We start from the raw sequence: 8,306 nt of genomic DNA, 5'->3' as shown, positions 1-8,306 counted from the left end.
GAGAGGGGGACTGGACACTTAAGTAAATGGGTAGCAGGGACTATTGGATCAGGCGTGCTCAAGATATTGATTTTTTGTTTGAAGTGCTAAATGTGAAGAATTCCTCAGGTGAGATAAGAGAGGTGGGAGAAAGGACTGGGGGAGTTAAAAGTGTTGATTTCTGATTATGTGACACAGAAAATATCAGTGGATTCCACAGAACTTAAAGGGAACCTGTCACCACGTTTTTGGAAGATGGGATAAAAATAGCGTTAAATAGGGGCAGAGGTGGGCGTTACATTAGTGTGTTTGTTATGCGTTTATTACCCACCTAAGTTGCCGAAATACCTTTGCAAAGTCTCTGTTTTCGCCTGTCAATCAGGCTGGTCTGGTCAAAAGGGCGTGTTGTCTTCCCCCAGATTTTGCGTAGTTTTCCGTTGGTGGCGTAGTGGTGTGCGCATGCCCAAGGTCCCGAATCCTCTGCCAGGGGATTTAAAAGAGCGCGCTGTTCGTTATTTCATTGGTGATCGGTGGGCGCGGCCATCTTCCTTTGGCCGCGCGTGCGCAGAAGCGGCGCTCTGCTGGCCGCGGCTTCAGGAAAATGGCCGCCGCGATATCCATCTGCGCACGCGCGGCATCCCGCGGCCATTTTCCTGAAGCCGCGGCCAGCAGAGCGCCGCTTCTGCGCACGCGCGGCCAAAGGAAGATGGCCGCGCCCACCGATCACCAATGAAATAACGAACAGCGTGCTCTTTTAAATCCCCTGGCAGAGGATTCGGGACCTTGGGCATGCGCACACCACTACACCACCAACGGAAAACTACGCAAAATCTGGGGGAAGACAACACGCCCTTTTGACCAGACCAGCCTGATTGACAGGCGAAAACGGAGACTTTGCAAAGGTATTTCGGCAACTTAGGTGGGTAATAAACGCATAACAAACACACTAATGTAATGCCCACCTCTGCCCCTATTTAACGCTATTTTTATCCCATCTTCCAAAAACGTGGTGACAGGTTCCCTTTAACAGACATCATCATCACTGTCCTCACAATCTAAATTTCCTATCAGTATGTTTTTGGACTACGGGAGGAAACTAGAGTACCTGAAGGAAACCTATGCACATGCACAAACCTTTGGAAGAGGTAGTCTTGATGAGATGTTAACCCAAGATCCTAGAGCCATCGTGCAGCCCAAGTACTCATTTTTAGCAGTTGTGAGGGTGGACCTGAAGTTGGGAACTGTTTGTCTATATACATTATGCATGTTTATAATCGGTTAGTTCAATGGTAGGAATAATATAGGATTCCTGATTACATACCATAGCACCCCACTAGCTCATCTTTTTTTCTTTGGTGGGCATTTAACAGATGCCCTCTGCTAGAGGAAGTTTGTATATCAAAATCGGTTTCCTAAACAATGTTTGGAGAAAAACAAGCTTTGTAGTGGCATTTTCCGTTAATTCTTTAGGGGCCAAAGCACAGCAACATTACCTCTTATGTCATTTGTGTACAAGATTTTTATACACTGTGTTCCAAATTATTATGCAAATAATATTTCCTCATATTTTCTCTAAATTACCTATCTGAATTGCAGTCATTGTTATTTTCCAGTCATCTACTATTCTAGTATAATTGCAATGTTTTGGAACAAACTGCCTATGAAAACAGTATATTTTTTTAAAAAAATAAACACTTAAAATGCATGTTCCAAATTATTATGCACAGCAGAGTTTTCAACCTTTTTTTTTTATTTTGAACAAAAAAATGGTCAATTGTGAAGTTATAAGCATTATCAGCTTATTACAAAATGAAATCAAACAGTTTTCAAGTGAAAACTTTATTCTAGGTGATGTTACATTTGCACATAGGACCCCTTGTTCGAAAGAAGCTTCTGAACTCTCTCGTCCATTGAAGTTGTCAGTTTTTGGATGGTTTCTGCTTCAATTGTTTTGCATGTGGACAGAATACCCTCCCAGAGCTGTTGCTTAGATGTGAACTGCCTCCCGCCATCATAGGTACTCCTTTTGATGATGCTCCAGAGGTTCTCAATGGGGTTGAGGTCAGGGGAAGATGGTGGCCACACCATAAGTTTGTCCTCTTTTATGCCCATAGCAGCCAGAGATGCAGATGTGTTTTTTGCAGCATGAGACAGTGCATTATCATGCATGAAAATGATCTTGCTGCGGAAAGCACGGTTCTTCCTCTTGAACCATGGCAGGAAGTGTTGTTTTAGAAACTCCACATAGATTATGGAGTTCATCTTTACCCCTTCAGGGATCATAAAGGGGCCGACAATCTCTCTCCCCATGATTCCAGCCCAAAACATTACTCCACCTCCTCCTTGTTGGCGCCTTAGCCGTGTTTTCATGGGGTGTCCATCCTCCACTCCATCTGGACCATCGAGCGTTGCACGGCACTCATCGGTGAACAAAACAGTTTGGAAGTCAGTCTTCATGTATCGTTTGGCCCACTGGAGCCGTTTCTGCTTGTTGCAGTGGATAGAGGTGGTCGACAGTATGGCTTACGCACAGCTGCAAACCTCTGAAGGACCCTGCATCTTGTTGTTCTGGGGACGTTGGAGGCACCAGCAGCTTCAAAAACTTGTCTGCTGCTATGACAAGGCATTTTTGCAGCTGCTCTTTTAACCTTACGCAATTGCCTGTTGGAAAGAGTCCTCAATTTTTCCTTATCAGCACGCACATGTGTGTGCTGGGAATCAGCTACATACTTCTTGATTGTGCGATGATCACGATGAAGTGTCTTGGCAATGTTGATTGTAGTCATGCCTTGACCTAAATACTCCACAATTTGTTGCTTCTCAGCAGCCGACACATCCATTTTCTTTCCCATTTTGGCAAAAAATGTAGGCTGCTTAATAATGTGGAACAGCCTTCTTAAGTAGTCTTGCCTTTATTTGGACACACCTGCCAAACTAATGTGCACAGGTATCTGCAATTGCTTTCAGTGATATAAAGAGCCCTGACACACATCACCATCAATGAGTTTAAATGACAAACAAAAAAACTCTAACCTTATCACTCCTAAACTCTATGTGCATAATAATTTGGAACACAGTGTAGAGGGAGCTCTAAACGGAAGCCTCATACACAAAGGTATCGGCTCTACACTCACAGTCATGGCAAAACGGTTTGAGACTCACACAAATTTTAGTTTTAACAACCTTTGCTCCTTCAGTGCGTTTAGATCTTTTAGTTAGATGTTTCTATGGTTACAGAAATACAATCACAAGCATTTTATACATTTTTAAACAGTAATTGACAAGTATATCATGTTTATGCAAAAACTCAATATTTAAGCTATGTGCACACGTTGCGGATTTTGCTGCGGATCCGCAGCGGATCTGCAGCTGCGGGTCCGCAAGCAGCTTTCCATGCGTTTACAGTACAATGTAAACCTATGGAAACCGCAATCCGCAGTGCCCATGCTGCGGAAAAAAATGCGCTGAAACGCTGCGGGTTACATTCTGCAGCATGTCAATTCTTTGTGCGGATTCCGCTGCGGTTTACACCTGCTCCACAATAGGAATCCGCAGGTGTAAACCGCAGGTGGAATCCACACAAAATCCGCATAAAAACCGCAGTAAATCTGCGGTAAATCCGCAGGTAAAACACAGTGCCTTTTACCTGCGGATTTCTAAAATCTGCTGCGGAAAAATCCGCAGAGCTCCAAAATACATGTGCACACACCCTTACAGTGTTGACCCTTATTTTTGAAGACTCCTACGATTCTACCTGGCATTGCATATCAGCTTCCGGAACAAATTCTGACTGATGACAACCCATTCTTGCCTAATAATTGCTTGGAGTTTATAACGATTGTGTGGTGACAGCTGACCATAGGTTCTCAATGTATTTCAGATGTGGGGAGTTTTTTGACCATGGACCCACAATGAATGTTTTCTTTACCAAGCCACTTAGTTATCACTTTTGCCTTGTGAAATGGTGCTTCATCAGGCTTAAAAAGACATTTTTCATAATTGTTGTTCATCATTTTCCCTGGTTCAATGAGAGAAGTTGCTCTTGAAGGCGGTTTAGATACCATTCTTTATACATGGCAGTGTTTTTAGGCAAAATTGTGACTGAAAAACAACCCACGCATGAATGGTCTCAAAATTATTTACTGATGGCATTACACAGGACTCATGGTATTACTCATCTTTTATTCACTTGACGATCATTCTTTCATTGTGGAAGTGGGCTTCACCAAAGAAATAACTTTGCAGGAAATGCTAGAAGAGGACTGCTGTATAAAAACTGTTTTCAGGGTTAAGTGTCTAAAAGAGATTAACCTACTAGGCTCTAATGGGTATTTGGTAAGGACACTTAGAACCAAAAATAAATCCCAGGAAATAGCTGTACATAGTCTATCAGAGCAGATTCTATTTTCTGCTTTAATAAATCTTATTACCAAGGGATGACATGCAAGTTAAGTATCTTAGAAGGTACAGTGGGTACAGAAAGTATTCAGACCACTTTAAATTTTTCACTCTTTGTTTCATTGCAGCCATTTGGTAAATTAAAAAAGTTCATTTTTTTCTCATTAATGTACACTCTGCACCCATCTTGACTGAAAACAACCCAGAAATGTGGACATTTTTGCATATTTATTAAAAAAGAGATTAACAAATATCACATGGTCATAAGTATTCAGACCCTTTGCTCAGACACTCATATTTAAGTCACATGCTGTCCATTTCCTGGTGATCCTCCTTGAGATGGTGCTACTCCTTCAATGGAGTCCAGCGGTGCTTAATTAAACTGATCGGACTTGATTTGGAAAGGCACACTTGTCTATATAAGACCTCACAGCTCACAGTGCATATCAGACCAAATGAGAATCATTGAGGTCAAAGGAACTGGCCAAGGAGCTCAGAGACAGAATTGTGGCAAGGCATAGATCTGGCCAAGGTTACCAAAGAATTTCTGCAGTATTCAAGGTTCCTAAGAGCACAGTGGCCTCCATAATCCTAAAATGGAAGAAGTTTGGGACCACCAGAAGTCTTCCTAGATCTGGCCGTCCAGACACACTGAGCCATTGTGGGAGAAGAGCCTTGGTGAGAGAGGTAAAGAACCCAAGATCACGGTCACTGAGCTCTAGAGATACAGACAGGAGATGGGAGAAAGTTCCACAAAGTCAACTATCACTGCAGCCCTCCACCAGTTGGGCCTTTATGGCAGATAGGCCCGATGGAAGCCTCTCCTCAGTACAAGACATATGAAAGCCCACATAGAGTTTGTTAAAAAAACACATGAAGGACTCCCAGACTATGAGAAATAAGATTCTCTGGTCTGATGAGACGAAGATAAACCTTTTTGGTGATAATTCTAAGTGGTATGTGTGGAGAAAACCAGGCACTGCTCATCACCTGCCCAATACAATACCGACAGAGAAACATGGTGGCAGCATCATGCTATACAGGTGTTTTTCACCTGCAGGGACAGGACAACTGGTTGCCATTGAAGGAAATGTGAATGCGGCCAAGTACAGAGGTATCGTGGGTGAAAACTTCTTCCAGAGTGCTCTGGACCTCAGACTTGGCCGAAGGTTCACCTTCCAAGAAGACAATGACCCTAAGCACACAGCTAAAATAACAAAGGAGCGGCTTCAGAAAAACTCTGTGACCATTCTTGACTGGCCCAGCCAGAGCCCTGATCTAAACCCAATTGAACATCTCTTGAGAGACCTGAAAATAGCTGTGCACCTAAGTTCACCATCCAAACTGACGGAACTGGAGAGGATCTGCAAGAAAGAATGGCAGAGGATCCCCAAATCCAAGTCTGAAAAACTTGTATCATTCCCAAGAAGACTCATGGCTGTACTAGCTAAAAAGGATACTTCTACTCAATGCTGAGCAAAGGGTCTGAATACTTATGACCAGGTGATATTTTAGTTTTGTTTTTTTTTATATAAATTTGCAAAAATGTCTACATTTCAGTTTTTTTTTTTAATCAAGATGGGGTTCAGAGTGTACATTAATGAGAATAAAAACTTTTTTTTTTAATTTACCAAGTGGCTGCAATGAAAGAGTGAAAAATGTAAAGGGGTCTGAATACTTTCCGTACCCAATGTATACAGAGCTGAAACCTGAACCTCAGGTTTTCTGACTCTTCAGTGGTAGATGTCAACCTATATTGGTAGCTTAAACTTTTTTTCAGGCAGGACTGGGGAAAGGTTTAAAACTAGCTACTCAATGTATGGGATCAAATAACTAAAAATTGGCATGTGCATATGTATGCACCTCTTTTGCAATGAAGCACCTAAAATTTCTGTTGCAATCAATTACCTCCATAAGTCACATGCTTAGTTGAAGGAAGTCCACAGCATATACACACTTTTTCTGAAAGGCCACAGATGCTGCAAGAGAGGGACGCACACCAAAACTCTCAGCCTGAGCAAGGAGGGCATGAATCAGAGAGGCAGCACAGAGACAAAAGGTAAACCTGAAGGAGCTGCAGAGCTCCCAAGCAGAGGCAGGAGAATCTGTCCATTTGACCTCAATAAGTTTCAACACTACACAGCACCTCTGGATGCTGCCTTGCCACCTGCCTTTATGGACGAGTGAGGAGAAGAAAGACTTTACTTGCACAAAAATTGAAAGGCTTGTTTTGAGTTTGCCAAAAGACATGTGGGAGACTCCCCAAATGTGGTCAGATGAAACCAAAATGTAACAGTTTTGCCACCAAGGTAAACAAAGCTCATCACCCCAAGAACATCATGTTTTTCAGCAGCAGGTACAGGGAAAATGGTTCGAGTTTTGGGGAAGCTGGACGGTGCAAAATACAGGGATATTCTTGAGCAAAACCTGCTTCAGTCTGTCAGTGATTTGAGACTGGGATGGAGGTTTACCTTTCAACAAGACAATGACCTAAAAATACTGCTAAAGCAGAACTGGAGTGTTTCAAGGGGAAATGTGTTAATGTTTTGAAGTGGCCTACTCAAAAGCCTAGCCATGAATCCAATTGAGAAGCTGTGGTCAGACTTGTAGATTGTTGTTCACCAGATGAAACCATCTAACATGAAGGAGTTGATGCAGTTTTGTCTTGTGGTTTGCTTCACGATAAAAAGAAAAACAAATGATCACAGTTGCAGGCATGTTCTTTACATGAACTGATGCAAACCCTAAAATACAAACGTGAAATTCCAGATTGTAGAAAGCAAAACAGGAAAAATGCCAAGGAGTGGGTGAGGGATGTATACTGTTGCAAGTCACTGTACAGGGGTTGGACAAAATAATGGAAACACCTGGAAACATCAACAAAAGATAGTTTAATATGGTGTAGGTCCACCTTTTGCGGTGATTACAGCCTCAATTCTCCGAGGTATGGATTCATACAAGGTGTGAATTGTTTCCAAAGGAGTTTTAGCCCATTCTGCAGTTAAAACACCCTCCAGTTCTTTGAGCGACGATGGCGGCGGAAATCGACATCTAACTTGAATCTCTAAAATCGACCAGAAATGCTCAATAATGTTGAGGTCTGGGGATTGTGGGGGCCAGATGAGATGCTCAACTTCATTAGAATGTTCCTCGTGCCATGCTTTAACGATTCTAGCTATATGAATTGGTGCATTATCTTCCTGAAACATGGCGTTCCCCTCCGGGAACAGTGCTTGAACCATTGGATGCATGTGGTCGCCCAAAATGCCTAAATAATCTCGGCTGTTAATTCTTCCATGAAGGGATATCATTGGCCCGGCGGATCTCCACGAAATAGCACCCCAGATCATCACAGAACCTCCGCCATGTTTTACGGTTGGGAGAAGGCAGTCTGGATGGAATGCTTCCTTCGGCTGTCTCCAAACGTACACTTAGCCGGAGGTCGGAAATAGGGTAAACGATGATTCGTCTGAGAATATCACGTTTCCACTGCTCGAGGGACCAATTCTGGAGGTTTCTACACCACTCTAAACGCTTGGAAACATTTGTCATTGAGAGCAGCGGTTTTCTAATTGCAGCTCTTCCGGGGAATCCAGATTTGTGCAGCTCCTGATGAACAGTTTTCGTGGAAACTGGGTTCTGTAGGTGTTCATTGAGCTCAGCAGTGATTTTCGTAGCCGTGGTCTTGCGATCCCTCTCTTAAAATTCGCTTTAGAGTCTGACGGTCTCTCTCAGTCATCTTTGACTTTCGGCCGGACCTGTGCTTTGCTGCTGACGTTTTTCCTTCTCTTTCAAATGCAGTCATTAGTTTGGAGACAGTACCTCTTGACACGCCAAGCATTCAGGCACTTTCTGTTACACTAGCGCCTGCCATATGAGCACCAACAATTTGGCCTCTTTGATGAGAACCTGATACAAATGGCAGACCT

The sequence above is a fragment of the Ranitomeya variabilis genome, chromosome 3 (genome assembly GCF_051348905.1).
Source record: "Ranitomeya variabilis isolate aRanVar5 chromosome 3, aRanVar5.hap1, whole genome shotgun sequence".
Taxonomy (NCBI): Eukaryota; Metazoa; Chordata; class Amphibia; order Anura; family Dendrobatidae; genus Ranitomeya; species Ranitomeya variabilis.
Note: the sequence above shows the minus strand (reverse complement) of the source record.